Raw genomic sequence first — 24,970 nt, 5'->3', positions numbered from 1 at the left:
TAATTTCTGTGCTCCCCCATTTACCTGCTTCCCTTCTGCCTCCAAGAACGAATACTCCCCCTGACATTTGTAGGATCATTCCCCTGATTTTTTTCTTTATTACTGAAGTACAACTGATATACAATATCCTACAACATCCCCACATTAAGTCTAGTTATCATCGGTCACCACAAAGAATTATTACAATATTATGGACTGTATTCCCCTGATTTCTTTATAGTTTTGCCACTTATTCTTAAATGACATGCTGTCTAGGGTTGCCGGATTCTGAATTCTCTACAAATTGTATCACCTATATTTATTATGCTGTGACTAGCTTCTTTTTTTAACAGCTTTTTGGAGACAGAATTCACATACCATGCAATTCACCCACTCCAAGTGTCTAATTCAATGGTTTCAGTAGGTTTCATGTATTTAAGGTAACCATCATCTCAATCGAATTTTCGAAAACTTTTATCCCCCTAGCAAGAACCCCTGTGCTCATTAGCACCCCCTCTCACCCTAGGCAATCACCAATCTATTTTCTGTCCCTACATATTTACGTATTGTATTCTAGTTCATAAAACAGACTCACTCATTTGACCATTTGCACATTCTGAGCTGTCACAAAATTGGGTCACTCTTCTCCGTGATGTGCCCAAGCACTGGTCACTCCATCTGGAGAGCCTTGCTGGCCTATGCTGCCCACCCCGGGGGCTGAGGGCTTCTGCAGGACCCAACCCTGTCCTCTCTCTTCCAGGAAGGCTTTCCTCTTTCCTACTCTACTCCCGCGTGATTCTCCCCTTGCCAAATTCTCAATACAAGCTGTGTGTGTTCACTTCATAGGGTCTAGGACCTCCCCCACTGGGCTGTCAGTTCTGTGAAGTCAGTTCGGTTCCCTGTTGTTCCCCAGAGTCAGCTGAATCCCACACATAGCAGGTGTCCCATGAGTGAGCACTGAGGGAACAAGAGACACGCATGTCGTTCTGGCAAGATCATCATGATGATGTGTCTATAACCAGTACTGGGAAGTGGGGAGCTCACTAGGTACAATCAGAACGCCATGCTTGAATGGGTTCAATCTGCTGGAGGGACTGGCTCTTTCCCTACCCCTGAATGAATCTCAGGCAGGCTCTATGGCTTCCTGCTTCTCTCAGATAATACATTCGCAACATCCAGCCCACATAACAGTCAAATCTCCATTTAATGGTAAAGTCCTTCCCCATCGGTTTAGGCCTCCTCTGGCAGGCCCCTGGAGCCATGCGGTTGGTTTCTTCTCTCTTTCTCTCACCTTGCGAGCTGCACCGTTGACCTTGCCAAGGTTAGAATCAGGGAGGAGGGCAGAGTAAACAGCCATTGGCCACGCTCCTGCATGAAGCCAACTCTTTCTCTGAGCCTCCCTCCACCCCCTCTCCGCCAAACTGGGGATATCTCCCACCCGTCATGCCTGTGACTCAGGCAGTAGAGTCCCATCCAGATGGTCACTTAAAAGCCCTCCCTTGGCCCCTGATCACCTAGCAACTCCTCTAGCTTCTCTGTGCTCTTGCTCTTCTCAGAGAGTTGTGCTCAGAGAGCCCCAGGGCTCTGTCACACGCTCACCTCGGGTCCACTGGGAAAATGCATCTTTGGCCTGCAGTCAATGCAAGCTTGGGCACGCAGCCCTCTTCCCTGTGGCCTCAACCAGGCTCTTGCCCATGAGAATCCAACTCTGGTGCCCTGAGGTCCCCAAGTTCCTGGGAATACCAGACATTCTCTACAAAAGGTGCTTTTGAAGTCATCCTCCCACCCCCCTGCATGGAGGGAGAAGACTGAGTGAAATGCCTATTTCTCTTCAAAGGAGTCTTCTAGTTAAGCTCTAGCCCCTCTCTTGGCCCCTCCAATGTTTTGGTTTTGTTTGAAGTAGGTTCCACACCCAGCATGGAGCCCAACATAGGGCTTGAACACATGACCCTGAGATCAAGACCTGAGCTGAGATCAAGAAACAGGCACTTAACCCACTGAGCCACCCAGGCGCCCCTCTTGAGTGTTTTATATCAGCTACAGCTGGTGGTCAGCAGGGGCCTCAAAGCTGGCCTCCAACGACACCCTTTGCAGTCCTGCCTGGGAAACCACATGTCTCACTTTGCGATGTCTTTTTTGTGTGTCTATTGACTTGGAGCTTCAGCCAAAACGGAGACGCAAATCCCATTTCAACATCCTATGCTTGTCTTTTCTCTCATGAGACCGTATGCTCCTGGGAGCGGGAACTCTGCCATACTCCCCCCTCATTGCCTTCTCCCCTCTCCCCTGGTGCTTAGCAGCGCCATGCTCCAGGAGCCTGGTGGTGGTTTGGAGGAAGACCACCATGGCGGTGGCCCAGCAGCATGACAGAGTTCTGGGAAGGAAAAGGCAGAAGAGTTCAACTATAGGGCAATGGCTCAAAGGGAAGACTTTAGAAGTTCCGTTTTAGAAGCTGCTCAGACTTGGAAGCTATTTCTCAACAAAGCTGGGGACCTCTCTGGTTCGGTTTCCACTGGCATGGGTCCAAAACTAGTAGATCACATAAGTAATGTTGTAAAATAATTGTCCTGTATAACATAGGAAAAGTGAAGTTTAAGAGGGAACAAAGGATCACTCTCATTGCATCTAGGACCCTCCAATGATTTTTTCTAGAAAACTCTGTTCCCAAAATTGAGAGCTGTCACCAACCACTTCTTTGGGAAATGAGGAAATATTATTGGTCCCTTGGTTTGGCCCTGATGAAGGTGTATGTTCCAGCCCTTGCGCACATAGAGAAGCAGAATGTATTAACAAGGTGAAGAGTTCTGGGATAAGAAATGATGACAAAAACTGTCAGATTTCTACCTTGGAACCCCTGAGGTTGGGGTCTCTGTTATATCCAGAACACACCAGCTCCCATCCAGACCCATTTGAGTGTCAAATATTGATTGACACGAGATGGGAATGCTGAGTTAAGGGCTCCAAACTTCTCCCTTCTAGTAAATTCTCTGCCTTACTTACCCATGAACCCTCCTCTCAAATGCCTCCCCAGTCTACCACCTCCTCCCTGTCCCTACCCCAGCCATCCATCAGGTCTCTACCATCACTTAAGTGGATTTGTATGTAAGAGTTTAAACTGGTTCACTACTTGGGGCACCTGGGTGGCTCAGTGGGTTAAGCCTCTGCCTTCGGCTCAGGTCATGATCTCAGGGTTCTGGGATCGAGCCCCGTATTGGGCTCTCTGCTCGGCAGGGAGCCTGCTTCCTCCTCTCTCTCTAGCTGATCTCTCTCTGTCAAATAAATGAATAAATTCTTAGAAAAAAAAACTGGTTCACTACTTACCAGTCTGTTATCAGACTACCTTCAGCACGAACACCTGTTATGGGCTGAACTGTGCCCTGTGCCATATATTGAAGCCTTAACCTACGGTACCTCAGAATGGAACCGTATTTGGAGATAGGGCTTTTAATGAGGTCATTAGAGGGGGCCCTAATCCAATAGGACTGGTGTCTTCACTAGAAGAGGAAATCTGGACACAGACATGCACACACAGGAGGAAAGACCGTGTGAAGACACCGGGAGAAGACAGCCATCTACAAACTAAGGAGGGAGGCCTCAGAAGAGACTGGACCCGCCAACACCTTGATCTCGGGCTTCCAGCCTCCAGGACGGTGAGAAAATAAATGTCTGTGGTTTCAGTCACCCAGCCTGGAGTACTTTGTCATGGCCGCCCTTGCAGACTAATGCAGTGCCCATTAGCGCCCTACACAGACATCTGCCCATAGATCCTGTTCAAAACTCTGCTCTAGCTCCCAGACTCCCCATTTCCCACGGGATCAGGTTCAGAATCCTTAGCACAGCATATCTGGATCTTCTTCCAAACCCAACTGCCTCTCTGCTGTCCTCTCCTGCTGACCTGTCCCAGCCCACGCCATCATTCCTAATCTCATGACGCAACACGCTAGCACAAACGTCAGAACGCACTGTGTCTCGACCACCTCCCTGACTTGGCAGACTGTCAGCTGTCTGGGAATCACCCTCTCTGTGCCTCCCTCGTCCTTCAAGAGATGCTTGTAATGTACACAATTGTTGAATTACCATGTTGTGCACCTGAGCATCATATGTGAGCTCTACTTCAGTAATAAATCTGTTTAAAAATAAACCTGAGGCAAAGAAATAATAACATGATAAACTCTGTAATAGTTTACCTAGTTGCTTATTATTTGTTATCTTATTCCTCTAGAATGTAATCACCAAAAGTCAAGTATTTTTGTCTGATTCATTGAGCATCATAACCTTGGGCAGCAGAATAGGACTTTGTACTTAGTAGACACTCAATAAACTTTTGTGATTGGATGAATGAGCTATGAAAGAAGAAAGAAAGAAAGAAAAAGAAAGAGGGAGGACGGAGGGAGGGAAGAAAAGAAAAGAAGGGAATAGAAAAGAAAAAAAAAAGGAGTCACTCAAAGGTCACATAACCCTAACTCACGCCCTCCCAGGCCAAGTCTGTCCTCATTCTCTGTGCACTCTCAGCACGTTCTCTACTGAACAGCTAGACCTTTAGATGGTATGTGTTTGCATTGAGTTCCTTGAGGCAGAGACAGTGTTTCATTCAATACAACTGTAGCACTTAGTAGGTGCTCAATAAATATTTGTTGATGAGCTGATATTATGTACTTACTATTTATCTTCCCCTCCAAATTCATGTGTTGAAGTGCTAACCCCCATATTAGGAGGTGGGGCCTTTGGGAGGTCATGAGGATCAGATGAGGTCATGAGAGTATGGCTTTAGTCTTCCCTTATAAGAAGAGAGGACAGAGAGCTCTCGTCTTCTCTCCTCTTTCTCTCTCTCCCCTCCCCCTTCACTCCCTTGCCCTTCTTGCTCCTCCCCTTCCCTCTCCATACCTCCCTCTCTCTCCTTCTTTCCTCCTACCCTGCCACGTGAGGACACAGCCAGAAGGGAACTACCTACAAGCCAGAAGACAGCTGTCCCTAGCAACGCAATCAGCCAGCGCCTAGCCTCCAGGACTGTGGGAAAAATACACAACTATTGTGTAAACCAGCCAGCCTGTGGCATCTGGTTACAGCAGCCTGAACAGATTCAAAGGAATGGAAGGCTGTTAAATGAAGGGGATGCTTTCCACTGTTTTAACCAAGGACTGTTCCCCAGACCTGGCCACTGTTCCCTCACGTGGTATCTGCGCGACACCCCTTTGTGGACAGGCCGGCCACATCTGTCTTGTTCTCCTGACACTGATGAGCTGCCTCTGGACCGCAGACCTTTTCCAGGTGCACGCCATCATCCGTGCTCTATCCTCTGTCCACCCACTTTCTCCTTCCAGGGCCCAACAATTGCCTTGGACTTTTGCTAAAAAGAGTGAAATTTACTTTTTTCCATCCTGGAAATTCCTCGTCCCTTTCTTTTCCCAGGAGCCTCTTTGAGCAAATCCAGCCTTGCCAATCATCTCTCTCGAGCCCGCTCCTCGCCAGCATCACCCCGGTTGCAGATCATTCTGTCCTGGAGCTGTGACGCTTCTTTGGCTGGAGACGTTGCTCCAGCCGGAGCTGCCTTCCTTCGGGCAAACCCGTGACTCTTCGGATGCTTCTCTGGTTATGTAACTGCAGTTTCCACAGACTCTCTCCTAAGACATTCGTGATGCAATACCTTCACGCTTACCTCACTCCAGCCGCTCAGATGAGTTCGAACATACATAAGCTGAAATGAAACATATCACCCACCCGAGACTTCAGGCTCCCCGTTTCGGGGTTAGCCATGGATCTCCTTCCACGGATGCAGGAAAAAAAAAGAAAGAAAGAAAGAAAGAAACCTGTCATGTCAACAAATAAAATGCTTGGCAAAGAACTGAAATTTCCTCACCACACTCCTGACATTTCAGTAAGCCTTGCCCAGCGCACCCTCCCACCCTCCGCGCGAAGGAGTCTGAGAGCTGCAGAAATTACAGGGCAAGGAGCTGAGTGTTTCCTTACTTCCTCTCATGTCAAGGGGCCTAGAGAAGGGTGCTGAAGCGTGCCTGGATCACTTATGGTCAAAAAACAAATAAATAGGACGCCTGGGTGGCTCAGTGGGTTAAGCCGCTGCCTTCAGCTCGGGTCATGATCTCAGGGTCCTGGGATCGGGTCCCGCATCGGGCTCTCTGCTCAGCGGAGAGCCTGCTTCCCTTCCTCTCTCTCTGCCTGCCTCTCTTGTGATTTCTCTCTGTCAAATAAATAAAAAATAAAATCTTAGAAAAAAACAAATAAATAAAAAATAAAAAATACTGAACTTGGATTTGGATGGTGCCAAGGAGGTGGAAAGCCTAGGAGGTACAGATCAGCTCTGTAAGGGCGCTGGTCCGTAGTGTAGCCCACAGTCCCTGGCAGCGAGGTAAATTTAAATCAAATGAAATTATGTTAAAGATTCTTCTGTCACAGAAATCACAGTTGAAGGGCTCAGGGGCCTCATGTAGTGGCTACGGTATCGGACAGCGCAGACACGGAACGTGTCCATCCTCGCGGAAAGTTCTTTGCCGCGGCTCTGATGTATATGCTAAGTCCTATTTACAAGGAACTTCACAATGTGAAGTTCCTCCTGCTGAAATGAGTGTTGGGAAAGTGGGAGTGAACTTTGGTGACTTCCAGAAGCATGATTTTTCTTTGGAGACAAAAGAATGAAAGGCAGAGAGGAGAAAGGAGGCACAGTCAGACAGTTACCAGTGCTAAGGAGTGTCCCTGCAGATCAAGAGAGATCGAGAGACCCCACAGTGTTTTCGGCCGAGAAAGGCAGTGGCCAGAAGCCAACTTGTTTGAAGTCCTGTCGGAAGGTGGCACTCACTCTCCCATCTGAAAAGATGGTTTCGAATGTCTCTGTGTCATCCTGCAGACTCGGGTCGTGGGTCACGCGACTCATAGGTGTTTGATGAGTTGCGTTTGATGAGCGGCGTTTTAAAAGACCCAATATGAAAGACGAGAATGATGACAACTTTACTTTTTTTTAAAAAAAGATTTTATTTACTTCTTTGGCAGAGAAAGACAGCAAGAGCAGGAACACAAGCAGAAGGAGTGAGAGCTTGAGAAGGAGGCCTCCTGCCGAGCACAGAGCCTGATGTAGGGCTCTATCCTAAGACCCTGAGATCATGACCTGAGCCGAAGGCAGACACTTAACGACTAAGCCACCCAGGCACTCCAGATGTCACCTCTAGACAGCCTCTAACCCCTATTCACACAGCACTTCCTTTTCTTTCTTTCTTTCTTTTTTTTTTTTAAGATTTTATTTATTTATTTGAGAGAGAGAGAGAATGCAGGAGCAGGGGAGAGGGAAAAGGAGAGCTGAGTGGGGAGCCCAACTCCAGGACTGGGACTCGATGCCAGGTCCAGGATCATGACCTGAGCAAAGGTAGACCCTTAACCAATTGAGGCCCCCAGGTATCCCCCAGCGCTTCCTTTTCTTCAGAGCATGTTGGATGCCTGCCAGCATTCCCTCGATAGGCAACAGGCTGCACCTGCCTAAGCCAGTCGGGACAGAAAGCCCAAGGGTCTGCAATCCCAACGAGGCAGTGTATTTGGATTCTGGGGCTCATGACAGTGAATGCACGTCCCTGTTTGTGGCTTCTCTACTTCCCAGGCTGTCTCTCCGGGTTTTAAAATTGTTCCGTTCAGTAAGACTTCATTCTTTTCTCCACGGTCGCGTAGTCAGCACCCAGTGTGCATTCTACCACCGCGTGGATTTCTCAAGACCTCTTAACAGCCATCCTGCAGGAGTAGCCCTGACGTCTGGGCTTTACAAAACATCTGAAGCAAATCAAATCAGCTTTGCAGACTGCTCATCCGGCCACCCTGTGCGGTGGGCTGGCCCAAGTGTGGACTTACCCAAAAAAGATCTGGAAGCCAGCAGGACTGTTCATGGGAGTGAGACCTGACCATTCCTGAAATCCTAGCCAAGGGCAGTTACGGTGAAGGCAGGAATTGTACCGACTGCTTAGCAACAATGGCCTGGCTAACCGTATCCGGGAGATCCACAGACCGGCAGGCTGCCTGAGGCTGGTTATTGTCCCTGCGAAAACCCACCTGTAAATCCCGCTGCCCGAACTCTGCCCAGGAGAGGGACAATGACAGCGCTCGAGCCCAGGCTTGGATATGAGTCTCCTCCCGCCCCGCCGCGGTTCTGCTCCTGCTGACTTCCCCTGCCCGCCTCTCCCTGCGCTGTCACTCACCCTTTCACCAGAACGAGGAGCAGGGGAACGTCTCTGCACCCACATTCGGGACCTGGCGAGCTCGTTCACCACCGACTCCCGGGGATCCCCCAAGAAGGCTGTGTGCATGTTCATGTGTGGACACACGGACACAGACACGGACATGCACACACGACCTTCACACACACGCATTCACACTCACACATCCAACATACACCCTTCCCCCCCCACACACCCAGACACATATACACCCACTCACCCCACACATGTACGACATACCACACACACACAGACCACATACACACTCACATCCATACCACACGCACACATACATATATATGTGCTTCTGAGAGTTCAGCCCTCATCAGAGCGCTTTCGCCTGGACACCCAGGAGGGTGGGATCTACTAGCCTGAGCTTAGTGTGGAGAGAGGCCCGTGGTTCGGTGTTTCTGCTGTACCTGCCGCATTAGCCCAGCTCTCATTAAGATGTATCATATCCGTGGCTAGAACATCTTATGGTCTGTGATGTTGCAGCTCTGGTACAGACAAGGCCGATGGCACCTGCAGAGAGATCTGCGAAGAGGCCAACAACCAGAGAAGAGGCAGGGAGGAGGAATGCAAAGCCCTCTAAGAGGAGGGCAACCACCTACTTCAGAAACTGGCCCACCAGCCAACCGCTAATGGGCCTGGGCCCCGGACTGCTGTGTGGTCCCACTGACCCCTGTGGCCGCTGTTCTTCCAGTGAGAGGCTCGTGCTGAAACCTGCAGGCGTCCAGCTCTTTCCAAGGAACTGAGAAGAAATAAGGGATGATGGAACAGCAGAAATGTGATTTTTTAAAATTTTTTAATTTTAATTTTTTAATTTTACCTTTTTAAATTTTTTTAAAAAGTTTTTTAGCTGGTGCTAACCAGCTAATAATATCGGGTTTTGGGGGTGTGTTGCACACACTTGAAGCTTCTGCAGACATGAGCTAAATAACCTGAACTCGCAGGTGGGTGCACATAGGAATCGTTAACACTTGAACCTTGCAGATCCCCTCTTGTAGCAACATGTCACACCTCTTGTGGCAACACGCCAGGTAATTGCTAACCACACGCTGGGTCTAAAATACCCGGATTTAAACCACCCGCGCTGGGACCTCTGAGCCGTCCATGCATCTGCATGAGCGTTCTCCCTCTCCCCTCCCAGATCGGGGCTGCTGTGCATTCTTCTAGTCTCCAGCACCACTCAGCTATCTTCCTCCTCTGCAAAGCCTTCCCCAGCTGTGCTTGCTGGCAAAGGGATCCTTCGGATCCTTCTCTATAGGGACCAGATCTCCCGATTGGCCTGGGGCTGTCTCCATTTCAGCGCTAAAAGTGCCACATGTAAGGAAACCCCTTAATCCTGGTAAATGGAGACTGTGGACCACCCTGAGTCTCTCGCAGCCCTACAGGATCAGTAACATGTGATTTGGCTCTTAATCATACTGTACGCTGTTTAGCAATATAACCCACTGACATAGACTAAGTCTGTCCCAAGATAATAAACTACTCAAGTCAAGGTCTTCTATTAATCCCCTCAGTATGCCTAATCTAGGCACCAAGAATTGCCCGTTGACTTCATTTCTTTTAATACCAGGCCTCTGCTTTGACACAGTTCAAAATAAGACCCCCAAAAGGTTTTTCCCTCTAAATACAGGATGAGATTTCCCATCAGATGGTGTCTTGAACCCTGATCCTCAAGGCTGAAGGTCCAGACTGAGAAGGACCTAGGGGTTTTGCCCTGATTAGTAGGATAGCCCTCAGTGGCCAACCTTTCTCAGTCAGTCCCTATAAGTTTTATTTAATACAGATTTCCAGAGCCCCTTCCCAGAACCTTGGATTCAGGACTGCAGTTCCCCCGATGGTTCTTTTTTTTTTTTTCCCAAAGATTTTATTTATTTGACAGAGAGAGATCACAAGTAGGCAGAGAGGCAGGCAGAGAGAGAGGAGGAAGCAGGCTCCCTCCCGAGTAGAGAGCCCGATGTGGGGCTCGATCCCAGGGCTCAGGGATCATGACCTGAGCCAAAGGCAGAGGCTTAACCCACTGAGCCACCCAGGCACCCCCCCGCCCCTGATGGTTCTTGATCCCACCAGTCCTTGAGAAACGGAGTCGAAACTCTTTAATCAAACCCAGGTGGGATTACCAGTGGGTTGCTGATCAAAAAAGGCCACTTACAGTGAAAATCCACATTAAAAAAGAAAATACTTAAACACTTCAGTTTACTTTAAAATATGTAAATATCCATTCCTTCCCCTATTTTTTTGATGAATGCCTAAAGCCTTTCTTGGGTATGGGTTTGCTGATTGGATGGCTTCATTATTTTTCTTATACAAATCACGTCCCTATATTCCTTGACTTCTTTAAAATAGAACAAGAATTTAAAGATACTGGTGAAGTGTTCTGAGTGTGGAATCCTTCCAGATCCCTGCAATGTTTTTTCAAATCTTTACAATTGTTGCAGCCATATCAAATTAAGCAAAACTTTTGAGCAACTCACATTTGTTGAGTCTTATGGCAGTACTCACCTCAGTTCTCAGAGACACACCTCCAAGAGGTAGGTTATATCTTTTTGCACAGAACATAAGTTAAATGAAACAAGAAATCTTTGTTGCTTTGTTCACCAGTTTATTCTGGGCATGAAGAACAGAGGCTGGCACACTGCAGGTATTCAATTTGTTTTTAAAAAGATGATGCATGGGTGGCTCAGTCAGTTGGGCGTCTGTCTTTGGCTCAGGTTGTGATCCCGGGGTTATGGGATCGAGTCCCACATCAGGCTCTTTGATTGGGGCGGGGAAGCTGCTTTTCCCTCTGCCTGTTTGTGCGCTCTCTCTCTGTACTGAATAAATAAATAAATTTTTAAAAAATATATAATAATAACATTGGGGTACAAATGGCCCTTCTTTTCACTGCATCTGGTATCTTTGGGGTAAATACCCAGCAGTGCAATTGCAGGGTCATAGGAAGCTCTATTTTTAATTACTTGAGGAATCTCCACACTGTTCTCCAAAGTGGCTGCACCAACTTGCATTCCCACCAACAGTGTAAGAGGATTCCCCTTTCTCCACATCCTCTCCAACACATGTTGTTTCCTGTCTTGTTAATTTTGGCCATTCTAACTGGTGTAAGGTGGTATCTCAACGTGTTTTTTATTTGAATCTCCCTGATGGCTAATGATGATGAACATTTTTTCATGTGTCTGTTAGTCATTTGTATGTTTTAGCAGCAATGGCCACAACCGCCAAACTGTGGAAAGACCCAGGATGCCCTTCAACAGACAAATGAATAGAGAGGATATGGTTCATACATACAATGGAATATTATGCCTCCATCAGAAAGGATGAATTCCGAACTTTTGTATCAACATGATGGGACTGGAAAAGATTATGCTGAGTGAAATAAGTCAAGAAGAGCAAGTCAATTATCATATGGTTTCACTTGTGGAACATAAGGAATAACATGGAGGACATTAGGAGAAGGAGAGGAGAGGTGAACTGGGGGAAATCGGAGGGGGAGATGAACCATGAGAGACTGTGGACTCTGAGAAACAAACTGAGGGTTTTGGAGGGGAGGCGGGTAGGGGGTTGGATGAGCCTGGTGGTGGGTATTAAGGAAGGCACGTATTGCATGGAGCACTGGGTGTGGTACATAAACAATGAATCTTGGAACACTGAAAAAATAAAATTAAATTTTAAAAAACTTTAAAAAATACACACACACACATATATATATGTGTGTGTGTGTGTGTGTATTTTTTAAAGTTTTATATATATATATATATATATATAATTTTTTTAAAAGATGCATGACAGGACACCTGGGTGGTTCAGTCAGTTGGGCATCTGACTCTTGGTTTTGGCTCAGGTCATGATCTCAGGGTTGTGGGATCAAGCCCTGTGTTGAGCTCTGTGCTCAGTGTGGAGTCTTCTTGAGATTCTCTCCCTCTCCCTATGCCCTGCTCCACACTCATTCTCTCTCTCTTTCTCAAATAAATAAATATTTTTTTAAAAGATGGTAGCATAATATTTAATTAGATTAATTAATCACAGTAATAGTATAACCAGCATAAAAAGTTGGAAAGCTAACACACGAAACTCAGTAGGCACAGTAGATAAATCAGCAAGTGGGCGAGAGAGTGGTCAGCCAGCTGTGAGCATGTAGCTTGTCCCGGGCATTGATTGTGTGTGCTTCAGAGGTGATGGGAGCGTCCATTGAACTGGGGAGTCCATTAGATGAAGACTTGTAATGACACCCACTTGCTCTCCTGGAAAGATAAGAAGCCTAGGTCAACTGAGGGCTGAGAAAGAGTCGAAGGAAGGAGTCACATAGAATTTCAATGATTTTTGGTTGTCAAGAAGCTCTTCCCCCCCGCCCAAATCATCCAACATCTTTCAACACATTTGAAATAACTAGGGGCTGCTGTGGTTCCCAACTGGGAGTAGATGTCCTACTACTGTTTTAAGAGGAAAATATCCACCTGCTACTTAGGTTCATGCCCTTCTTGGCCAATCAGGCATTGGAATAAAGTCCTTTGAAACCACATCTAGAATGTTGTCACAGAGTCAGACTGTCTTGTGCAGATCCTAGGGTTACATCGGCTATGCCAATTCCCCCAACAAGGAATGACTGCTTCCCTGAGGCTAGAATGGCAGCAAGTTCTGGATGTGTGTGTTGCCCTGGCAGGAAGGTTGAGGTGGGAGCAGCAGCGAAGGTACCAAAGGAGCAGTGACTGAAGGCATCGAGGTCTTGGGTCAGCCATGGGAGCCACGCATCTGGGCGGGCTGTGGTTTCACACTCTCCCCTGTGTGGTATAGTTGTAGGCACCCTACCCCCATCTTCACTTTCTGGCTCCAGGCCTAGTTCCTGAAGCCTCCAGAAGTTTCCATGAGATAGATACCTGCTTTAACTTGCCACAAATTTCTTTTCTGCTTAAATCCACTGGCCATTCTGTCTTGCACACAGCTGAGAATACTGACTGATTCAGCACATGTGAGATTGATCATCAAAGGCCCATTCTATAACCTGACCCACATCTCAGTCCTGAGGCCCATGACTCGATGGCCTTGAATTAATCTGTCTTTCTCCCTTCTTTCTGTTTTCACATTTCAGCCACCTGTCTCAATCCTGATCCTTGCCTCTGCTAGGCCCCTTTGGTTAATCCTTCTAGAGTTTCATCCAATTCCAGGGCCCCAGGGCACCTGGAAGAATAGGACTTTTAGACTCTGATAACGTGGGTAAAAATAGGGATTGTATTTGGCTTGAAAAGAGTCTCACCAAGTCTTACTACTGTGCTTCTAAGTTTCCACCCAATGTCCTCCCTTTCTGGCACTTGCTGTTTTTGTTCTTACTTTCATTCTTGTTTTACCCCATTATCTGATGACCTGGCCTGATGCCTACAGTTCTTGCTACTGAAAAGTGCCTAGCCATCACTCCTCTTACCTGTGCTGGCATCCAAACACTCCTCAGGGCCCTCCACACTGGTGCTGTCCTACCTCGGTGTTTATACATTTCCAGGGCCCCAAACAGTAGCCTCAATCTTTCCTACTGGGCCAGAGGATATTCGACCCAAGGTGGTCAGGTTTTGCTCCCCTGATTTGAGCAGAATTGCTCAATTAGGGATTCTGAGGTTCGACCATGAGTCCCATGGATCTTCCCATTTCTCCAAGCAGACTTGAAGTCCTCATGCAAACAGGACTTCCGGTAACCTTCTAGAATCCTAGTGTCTTCAGAAGGGTGGACAGGTTGGCCTAGATTATGACTCTCACATGCACTGAGAAAATCAGTACAGTCTGTGGGGAGGCAAATTATCCTGTTCATAGCCCCCAGGACCATTCTGGTCTTAGCACTGACAATCCAGCCTCCTGGGAAAATCTTAGTCTCGGGAAATCCAGGACAACTGGTCACCCTAGCAATCAGCCAACGTGAAATCAAGAACGTCCACAAGCTGAGGTCGACCACAGGTTAAGGCAAAAATGATTCAATGCCCTTAATGTTGGCACAAAGCAGTTTTCTTTCTTGGTATCTACACACAGAGCATCTTTTTAGACCTGCCAAAATGCTGAAGTAATTATGTTCCCTCTTTGTCGTAGCTTGAAAACATTCACAGAAGTCGCAGAGCCTGCTTTCTTCCAGCCGACTGACGACTTAGTGAAGCATTCCTTGCCTAGCCGCTTCCATCTTCCCTCTTTTCATCATTTTAGCTGATCTCTCCTGAACCTCTGCCAATTTATCTGCATCGTTTTGATACCGCGGCACTCCGGATTGAACGCCAGGCGCGTTTACGTAGGCTTTCACCTCCTCGTCTCATTATGTGCCCCAGGCAGCAAATGCAGCAAAACCATGTAAGCATCTTATCCAATTATTGTAATTGCTTTCAAGACACACGCACACTGAGACAGATATACTCTGTTAGTCAAGAGAATTAAACACCTTCCGAAGGTCAAAAAGCCGCATCCCTTTGGGTTAGAAAATGCAGGGCAATGATCTTGGGGGAAATGATGAGCATGAGGGTACGGAGGGCAGTGGATGGAGCTGCGGAGATCTTGCTAGCGATCTCTCTCTGACCCCACCAGCTTGGAGCCTTTGGAGAAGGCAGTCCCCAGCCTGGCTCTCCGTTTCCTCATGAATAAAAACAAGGGGGTTAGACAGGTCATCACAAAAGTCCTTCCCATCACTGCTATTTGGGGAAAGGCAAAGTCTGCTGCAGGGTAGCACCTCACACAGGGGCTCTCAGTGGGAGTGGGGCTGAATTCAAATCACCTGCAGCACTTTCTCCACGTGCACCTGCTTCTCCAACTGGCCTCCTGCTGATCCTCCAGGGCACCGTGACACTTGGAGACCTTATGAAAGCTTGTCTAGTGATTATGATGGCAACTGTGGTAGGAAATTGTCCCCCTTCTAAGTCCCTGGAACCTGTGAATATGTTAGATTTCAGGGGAAAGAGGAATTGAGGTTGCATCTAGAATTAAGATTCCTCGCCAGCTGACCTGAAGATAAGGGATCCTGGATTAGCCAGGAGAGTGACAGGGATTCTTACAAGTGGAAGGGGGTGACAGAAGAGGAGGGTGAGCGGTCTAAGGTCCAAGGTGAGGACTCCACCTGCCATCGCTGGCTTTGGAGATGGCAGAAAGCCACAAGCCAAGAACGCAGACAGTTCTAGAAACTGGAGGAGGGAAGAAACGGATTTCCTCCCAGAGCCTCCAGAAGGAACAAGCCCTGCTGACACCGTGATTTGAACCCAGTGCGACCCATTTGGAATCTCTGAACTTCAGAAATAGAAGATAATGATCTGTATTGTCTCAAGCCACTAAACGTGTGGTAATTTTGCGACAACAGCAACAGGAAGCCAACGCAGTGACCTCAGAGGCCAATGTGGAACACATAACGCTCACTCTCATATACAGTCCCTTACACTGTCTCACACACAGCCGCACATACTCCTGTGGCCGCTCTCCCGCACATACCCCCGCTCAGCCATACTCTCCCACACACACACTGAGGTACACTCTCTCACACACGTACACTGACACATACTCTCTCACACATTCACAAACTCACACACATGCACAGTCACTCTCCAAAGGCACGGCCTCACACACGAACACTCGCTCCCCCAACACACCCTCACACATACAGCGACACTCACTTCCCAAATGCACACCCTCACGCACGCACACACACGTACACTCAGTCCGCCAAAACACACACTCATGCACTGTCACACACATTCACATACACACATGCCTTTAAGAACTAATTCATTCACGGTGCCTGGGTGGCTCAGTGCGTTAAAGCCTCTGCCTTTGGCTCAGGTCATGATCCCAGGGTCCTGGGATGGAGCCCCGCATCGGGCTCTCTGCTCAGCAGGAAACCTGCTTCCTCCGCTCTCTCTGCCTGCCTCTCTGCCTACTTGTGATCTCTCTGTCAAATAAATAAATAAAATCTTAAAAAAAAAAAAGAACCAATTCATTTAACAGTCCAGGGTTGTATGGTATAATATCTATGGACTTTTCATCATTCCCTAGAAAAAACTTTAACTCTCCTGACCGTACCAAGAAAGAATTTACAATGAGACAAGCCATGGAATGTGAGGGGGGCTTCTGACAACCCCTACTTCAGCCAGGCTCACCCGCGGCCTCCCTGGTCACCGTCCAGTGGTGACTCCACACAGCCCTGCCTTCTCCTACCGGAGACTCTCTCCTTCCCAGGCCTTGCCGATCTCCCTCCCACTGGACGTAGAGAACCCTCAGACCATGAGGATAACCAGGCCGGAAAACCACTCTCCCTGTTCCGTTCCTTCCTTTTTTTTTTTTCTAAGACTTTATTTATTTGTCAGAGAGAGCAAGCAGGTGCTTGTGCAGGGGAAAGCAGGGGGAGCTTCAGGCAGAGGGAGAGGGAGAAGCAGGCTCCCCACTGAGCAGGGAGCCAGACACAGGGCTTGATCCCAGGACCCTGAGATCACGATCTGAGCCCAAGGCAGAAGCTTAACTAACTGAGCCACCCAGGCGCCCCTTTGTTCCTTTCTTTCAGTCAGTGTCTCTCCCCTCCTCCAAGACACACTGTAAATGCTCTTCCTGATACCAACATCTGATTTTGTTTTCTTGCCTTAAAACTCCCTGAGGCATCTAGTGTACAATTTTGTGCTGTAGGCGGTGGTGCTCAGTGGGGTCGGTGGCAGCTGATCTGATGGGAAAAATACTGGGAAGGGAGTCAAGAGGCTTAGGGGCAAGTCCCGGCTTATCCTGTCATTTTGTGGTCACTTAATTACGAAATATGTCACTCTCCACAAAGTAAGTTAGGCCGCTGGCCTCGAAACCCCACTTGAAACGCTTCCTCAGTATTAGTGAGTTTTCATTCACTGGGAATGTTCCGTGTCCCCCAGAAATTAAAAAGCTCCTTCAAGGCATGAGTTGAGCTTCTATTTACTTTTAATTTACCCCCACCTAGAACAATGTGCCATACCCCGTGGGTGTCCAGGAAATATGGATTAGCTGACGGCTGGCTTCAAATGAAGAAAGCATGATTTGGTTCAAACTTTGTGAGTCGTGAACTACTGGAGGAAGAAACCGCTCTCCAGGCACGTGTTTGGGTCTTCTTCCTATCACCAGTGACATTGTGGGAATCCATCTAAATGTATAAAACAGGGGCGCCGGGTGGCTCAGTGGGTTAAGCCTCTGCCTTCGGCTCAGGTCATGATCTCAGGGTCCTGGGACCGAGCCCCACATCGGGCTCTCTGCTCAGCGGGGAGACTGCTTCCTCCTCTCTCTCTGCCTGCCTCTCTGCCTACTTGTGATCTCTGCCTGTCAAATAAATAAATAAAAATGAAAAAAAATAAATGTATAAAATAAATTTTGGCATGATATAAAATAATTATTAGCATCATCTTCATGTTGTAATTATGTTTTTAGGGCAGAAGGTGATTCGTATGAAAACTATTTAGATGTCTTTATTTTTATTTATTTATTTGACAGAGAGAGACAGCAAGAGAGGGAACACAAGCAAGGGGAGTGGGAGAGAGAGAAGCAGGCTTCCCGCTGAGCAGGAAGCCTGATACGGGACCCCAGGATCATGACCTGAGCCAAAGGCAGACACTTAACAACTGAGCCACTCAGGTGCCCCTAGATATCCTTATTTTATTGAGAAGGAAAGTCTTATGTTTGCGCTCCCACAAACACAGCCCCCAAAACCAGGAGTTGGATGCTTAACGAACTGAGCCACCCAGGTGCCCCCTTGAATTTTTGAAAACAGAAAAGAAAATAGAAACTTCATGAAATTTACATTTTCCCTTCCCTCACTGTTGATGTACATCCTTCCAAAATGTTTTCCAAATGGAAATATATACATATAAATAGATTATTTCATTTTTTAAAATATTTATTTATTTGAGAGAAAGAGCGAGCCCATGAGCATGGTGGGGAGGGGCAGAGGAGGAGGGAGGGAGAAAGCAGACTCCATGCTGAGTGCAGAGCCAGATAATGGTAAAAATAGGGCCCACGGGTGCCTTCAACTACATGGACATCAGTGGCTCCTACCTGGTACCTGAACCAGAGCAATGGCTCTCCCAGGTAAAATCATTCTAAAAAATTCTGTGCTTTTGCTCTAAAAAATCTGAGCCACCTGGGTGGCTCACTCAGTTAGGTGTCTGCCTTCAGTTCAGATCATGATCTCAGGGTCCTGGGATCGAGCCCCGCATCAGGCTCCCTGCTCAAGGGGGCCCTAATTCCCCCTCTCCCTCTGCTGCTCCCCTACACTCATGCTGTCTCTTGCTCTCCCTCTCTCAAATAAATAAAAAATAAGTAAATAAAATATTTATTTTTAAATCTGTGCTTTTGACAATGTATGCACTTGAAAAGAGTGTTAGTGGGTCAGACTAAATCAGTGGCCACTATTCAAAAAAAAATTGAACACGAAACACACACACTCACCTGTACGCACCACACCTCAGCTCTACTTTTCACACAAGGACAACAAATCATGCCTCTGTCTCGGCCCATTCAGGCTGCTATGACAAAATACCATAAACTAGGTGGCTTATGAACATCAGAAATGTATTTCTTACAGTACCAGAGGCTGGAAGTCCAAAACGAAAGTGAGGGCCAATTCAATGTCTGCTTCCTAGACAGTGGTCTTTTCATTATAACCTCATATGGCGGGGAGAGGGAGAGCTCTCTGGGGTGTCTTTTATAAGGGCACTAATTCCACTCAAGGAGGCTACACCCTTGTGACTCATCACTTCCCAAAGGCCCCACCTCCTAATGTCATTCCACTGGGGTTAGGTTTCAGCATATGAACTTGGGGAGAACCCAAACATTGAGTCCGCTGCAGCCTCCAACCTTTGTCTATAGCAGTGGACCATCTTTACACCAAATATTTGAATCATCTACCTTACTGTTCTGAAATGAAATCCATACACAGCATGGCCAAACCACATGCATCTAAATGCTCCTGTGTGACTACAAGAGAAGACATCAGTGGGTATCACGTACTTGCCTTCCCTGGAAAACTCCAGCAACAGGACACTTACAACTGCAGACTAAAATGGCGGTGTTGCATTGGCAACTCAAATCCCATGAGCACTGTTGCCGTTAGCAACGTTCCCAGAAAACGGAGTGCCACGTTGTTTCAATTTATATGGTTGCTACCCAGTGGGGTTCATTATATATTAAAAGTGTATAAAAATAATAAAATATAGAGTGGAGTGTGGGGTCGAGGATGAGATCACTATCAACACATGTTTCACTTACATGAATGACCAACAAGACACTCAAAAGTAAGGCAGGCCGGGGGCCAGCTCTTCATTGTGCGAGAAAACTCCACGCACTGGGATGACTAGCCATCCAGGCTCCTACCTGTAATTACTGTGACTACAAAAACTGTCCCACAAAGATCTGGAGAAATTGGAACCCATGCAGAACGGTATCGCTGCTATGGAAAGCAATAAGGTGGTTCCTTAAAAAATTAAACATGGTGGGACGCCTGGGTGATTCGGTTGGTTAAGCCTCCCACTCTTGATTTTGGCTCAGGTCATGATCTCAGGGTCATGAGACTGAGCCCTGTGTTAGGCTCTGCACGGAGTATGGGGCCTACTTAAGATTCTTTCTCTCTCTCTCCTCTGCCCCTTGCCCCCCACCTACCCACATATACATGCGAATTCCTGCTCTCTAAAACAAACAAACAAAAAATACTAAACATGGAAGTACCATATTTCCAGCAATTCTACTTCTGAGTATATACCCAAAAGAATTGAAAGTAGAGTCTCAGATCCTTGTACAGTCATGTTTATAGCAGCATCACTAATAATAACCAGAAAGTAGAAAGAACCCAAGTGTCCACCAACAAATGAATGGATAAAAAAATACGGTACATGCATATGCTGGAATATTGTTCAGGCTTAGAAAGGAAAGAAATCCTGACACATGCTACCACATGGGCAAACCTTAAAGAGATTACACTAAGGGAAATAAGCCATTCACAGAGGGGCAAATACTATATAATTCCACCACGTGAGCTGTCTCAACGTAGTCACATGCATAGAAACATAAAAGCAAATGGTGATTACCAAGGCTGCGGAATTAGAACAGGGAGTTAATGTGTCATGGATACAAAGCTTCAGTTTGAGATGATGAAAAGTTTTGGGGAAAGCTCAACAATGGGAATGCCACTGAACTGTCACTTAACAATGGCAAAATAGTAAATTGCATGGTGTGTATATTTTACCACAAAAAAACCCACAAAAACTGGAAGAGTTGATAACAGAAAAAAAAATCAACACCACCAAAAAACACGCTTCACAGGACACCTGGGTGGCTCAGCCATTAAGCAGCTGCCTATGGCTCAAGTCATGATCCCAGAGTCCTGGGATCGAGTCCCATATCAGGCTCCCCGCTCTGCGGCAAGCCCATTTTATCCTCCCCCTCTCCCTGGCTTGTGTTCCCTTTCTCACTGTATCTCTCTCTGTCAAATAAATAAATTAAATCTTTAAAACACACACACACACACACACACACACGCTTCACAGACTCCCAAAATACTCCAGTGGAACTGCCCAATTAAGCATTACTGCATAAATATGTTCCTTAAAACAGGAGGCCTCAGCCCTGTACTTGGAATGGGGAGTGATGGGAGAAGTGTGAAGTAGAACACGTCAGGGATGCCATATTGCTTTATCTCAGGTGCCATTGGAAGGTGGCTGGAGGGCTGTGCTGAGAAAGCATTTAACGTGACCTTTGAACTCAGCAAGGAAGAACAAGGAAGAACAGAACAATCCATCCGCAGTGCCTTCCATAGGCAAGAGAGGAAGGAAGGATGGCCCATGTGCCACCTGTGGACAGGCCTAGCAATGTAAACCCTCTTACTCCAGACATCTTTCTCCTATGACTGGAGCCTAAAATTTAAAAAAAGCTTTCTAGCAGTAAAAAAGAAAATGCAACGGGCATACTAAGCTTTATTTTCCCACATTTCACAAAATGTTTCAGAGTTTAGAGCAAAGAGGAAAACATTGGGTTCAAATATTCAAAGCTATATATATTTCACTGAACGAGAGAGACTTCCTGTGACAAAGAAATAAAAAAAAATAGAACTGCTTAGGAGATACATAGAGTGTGGTTGGTGGAGCAGTCTGGAGGAATTTACACACAGGCAGCTCCCGAATTCAAGAACTGAATAAAATTCTTGTATTTATGAACTTTGCCCATGGTTTCCTTCTATGCATAGTCTGCCCTCTGGTGACATCAGCAAGCAGCAAACTCGTCTGGGATTGAATTTACTGAGGGAAAAGGAGCAGAGTCAGGTTGCCGCCCTGAGACCTGCTGATAATGGAGGAAAAACAATAATGCTGTGGTTGCTGCTGGGCATGACAGTGATGATGGTGACGGGGATGGGGATGGGGGTTGTGGCGGTGGTGGGGGTGATAACGGTGGTGGCGGAGGCGGTAGTTGTGATAATGATGGTGGTGGCGATAGAGATGACGGTGATGGTGGTGGTGAAGATGGTTGTGGTGATGGTGGCAGCGCTGGGGGGCGGTGATGGTGATGGTGGAGGCGATGGTGGTGATGGTGGAGGTGATGGTGGTGGTAGTGGCGGTAGTGGTGGTGATGATGATGGGTAATGGTGGCCGTGATGATGGTCATGGCGGTGGTGATGGTGATGGTGATGATGGCGATGGTGGAAGTGGTGGTGGTGATGGTGGTGATGGTGGAGCTGATGATGGCGGTGATGGTGGTGGTGATGATGGCGGTGATGGAGGTGATGATGGCGGTGATGGTGAGGGTGATGATGGCGATGGTGGAAGTGGTGGTGATGGTGGCCGTGATGATGGTGATGATGGCGATGGTGGAGCTGATGATGGCGGTGATGGTGAGGGTGATGATGGCGATGGTGGAAGTGGCCGTGGTGATGGTGATGATGGTGGAGCTGATGATGGCGGTGATGGTGGAGGTGATGATGGCGATGGTGGAGGTGATGGTGGTGGTGGTAGTGATCACAATGATGGTGGTGATGGTGGCCGTGATGATGGTGATGGTGGTGGTGATGGTGATGATGGTGATGGTGATGGTGGTGGTGGTGGTGATGATGATGGCGGTGATGGTGATGGTGATGATGTCGATGGTGGAGGTGATGATGGCGGTGATGGTGAGGGTGATGATGGCGATGGTGGAAGTGGCGGTGGTGATGGTGATGATGGTGGAGCTGATGATGGCGGTGATGGTGGAGGTGATGATGGCGATGGTGGAGGTGATGGTGGTGGTGGTAGTGATGACAATGATGGTGGTGATGGTGGCCGTGGTGATGGTGACGGTGGTGATGGTGAGGGTGATGATGGCAATGGTGGAAGTGGTGGTGGTGGTGCTGGTGTTGGCGGCAGTCATACGTAAAACATATGCAGCCCTTCCCTATACCTGGCTTTACTACAAATGCTTTACATGCATTCATTAATGTAATCTACGGGGCAGGTACTTTTATGATCCCCATTTAAACGTGAGGAAACTGAAGCACAGAGAGGGTATGCCATTTGCCCAAAGTAACACAGTCAAGAAAGAAATGGAGAGGCCACCAACACCCTGCTCTAAAGTATTGATTAAACACATTTTCCTAAATAGGAACAAGAGTTCTATTTGGAACCTGGAGGTTCTCTTTCAAAGGAGAAGTACAACCTGGTAAGTGAAGGCTACCCGTCATTCACACATGTGCATCAAACATTACTCCAAATAGTTGCGAGTTCTCCCTGAGGGTGGGAACAGAGGAGTGGCACTGGAAAAGAGGTGTGGGGGGAGCGAGTCGCTGTGGTTGACAAGGCTTGTCTCTAGCAGCTGGCTAGAAAGCAGACACACTTGAGTCAGGAATAGGGTGCCTGAAGGTGGGAGAGTTGCAGGCACGAGGCTTATGTGCCTCGTGAATTTCCCAGGAGACGGCCAGTGGCATGTATGGCCTTGACTAATTCTTCTCAGACTCTCTTGGATTCACTCCTTTTTTTTTTTTCTTAAAGATTTATTTATTTATTTATTTATTTGACAGAGATCACAATAGGCAGAGAGGCAGTCAGAGAGAGAGGAGGAAGCAGGCTCCCCGCGGAAGAGAGAGCCCGATGCGGGCCTCGATCCCAGGACCCTGGGATCATGACCTGAGCCAAAGGCAGAGGCTTTAACCCACTGAGCCACCCAGGCGCCCCTTGGATTCACTCCTTAAATGGCTGGTTATAGCACTTCCCCAAGACCACGCATTGGTTAAACTGTCCCCGGAGATCACTGCCATGGTCATTTCATCCATCTAGTATCTGCAGCAACCTCCCCCCAAAACCAAAACATGCATTTAGGAATAGGCTTAGAGGATTTTATGGTTTCACATCCTAAGCTTTAACAAAAGGAAGAGGGGACAGGGTTGGGAGGAAGGAGAAGCCAATGCAGGGAGACTGGTCCTGATTTTACTGCCCTTAGCAACGGGCAGGGCATAGATGCTCAGTAAGTGTTTGCTGATAAGTAACTAAAGGGATGAATACATGAACGATGCCAGGGCTATTGCTGCTCAACATTGGTGACGTCACTGTCAGCATCCCCTGGCTTCCCTAAGTAACTCGTTTGTAGCCGTATTTTGCCTGGATTCTCCCCCAGATTCTGAAGTCACTGCATCTCTGAGCGGATGACAATACGAGGGATTTGTGGGTGGCATCTCTGCTGCAAAAAAGCCTATGCTTTGGCGTGGATACGGTTAATAGAATTATGTCGGTAGTTGGGATTTGAATATGCATGCTTTGTTAAGGACGAGCTGTGCTTTGTACGTGATAATCAGCTAATGGTGAGTATTTCACAGAGTTGAAGTAGGGTGGGTGTGAAAGCCAGTGAGTGGCTCACCATGTTTGATTGGGAGATCAGGGGTGGCTTCCTGGAGGAGATGGTATTTAAGCTGAGAATCAGATGCATCAAAGGAGACGGCCATGAGAAGATGGGGAGCCCACATGCATAGTGTCCACAGCATAGAAAGAAAGCGGTTGCGTGGGATGTAGGAAGGAGTGTATGAAAGATGAGTCTGCAGAGGCAGAAAGGGTGTGACCAGGTGGGTCTTACAAAGCCCGGGAAGGGTCTTGGCTTTTGTTTTTGGGCACAGTGAAGAAGCCTGTAAGGGAAAGTAGGGGATTAAGCAGGGGAGTGGAACTGATGGGATTTAAGAGAAAAACACTTGCTGCGTTTGAGGAATAGGCTGCAAAGAACGAGAGAGGGAGCAGGGAGACCATGAAGGAGGCTCCTGGCAGAAGTCCAGACCAGCCAGCACGGGGACTCCTGCTAGACTGGAAGCAGAGAGGGTGGGGAGAGACGGGCAGCATCTCAGCAGAGTAGGCAGGACCTTCTTTAGATTAGAGCAACAGGAAAAAGCAGAATCAAGGATTAGATTTTTGGCCTGAGCAGCTGGGTGAATACTGGGGCCACTCACAGAAGTAAGGAAAACCAGGGCTGGCGTGATCGGGTTTGTTTCGTTTTGTTTTGTCAGAAGCAGGGTAGGGAGCGGATCGAGCATTCGGTCTCAGTTTCATTAATTACAAAATGCCTGTTCCACACCGGGGAGGAACTCCACGCAGGACATTAGAGATGCAGACGGGCTGAAATTCTAGAGAGGAAGGGCAGAGCACGCCCCTGCAAGGGGGCATCATGGTACGTGCGTGCAGCATCTCACGGCGCACAGGGCACCTGACTCCTCTATTTCCCAGCAATCTCATGCGGTCGTTATTACTTCTAGTTGAGCTGATTAAGAACCACATTTCACTTGTGTATCTCCTTAGAGTTGCTACGACACTTCCCCACAGGCTGTCTCTGCC

The 24,970-nt window shown here is 47.6% G+C and overlaps 1 long non-coding RNA gene across 1 annotated transcript in view; it reads right to left on the bottom strand.

Moving 5' to 3' along the window:
* Positions 1-12,232: 12,232 nt before the first annotated feature.
* Positions 12,233-24,970, bottom strand: part of LOC123940229 — a 48,429-nt gene continuing 35,691 nt past the window's right edge. The window contains exon 3 of the long non-coding RNA XR_006818051.1: positions 12,233-12,430. This is a non-coding gene — a long non-coding RNA (uncharacterized LOC123940229). The remainder of the gene's footprint in view (positions 12,431-24,970) is intronic.

This window comes from Meles meles, chromosome 4, assembly GCF_922984935.1.
Source record: "Meles meles chromosome 4, mMelMel3.1 paternal haplotype, whole genome shotgun sequence".
Taxonomy (NCBI): domain Eukaryota; kingdom Metazoa; phylum Chordata; class Mammalia; order Carnivora; family Mustelidae; genus Meles; species Meles meles.
This window is presented reverse-complemented; position numbering and strand designations above follow the sequence as displayed.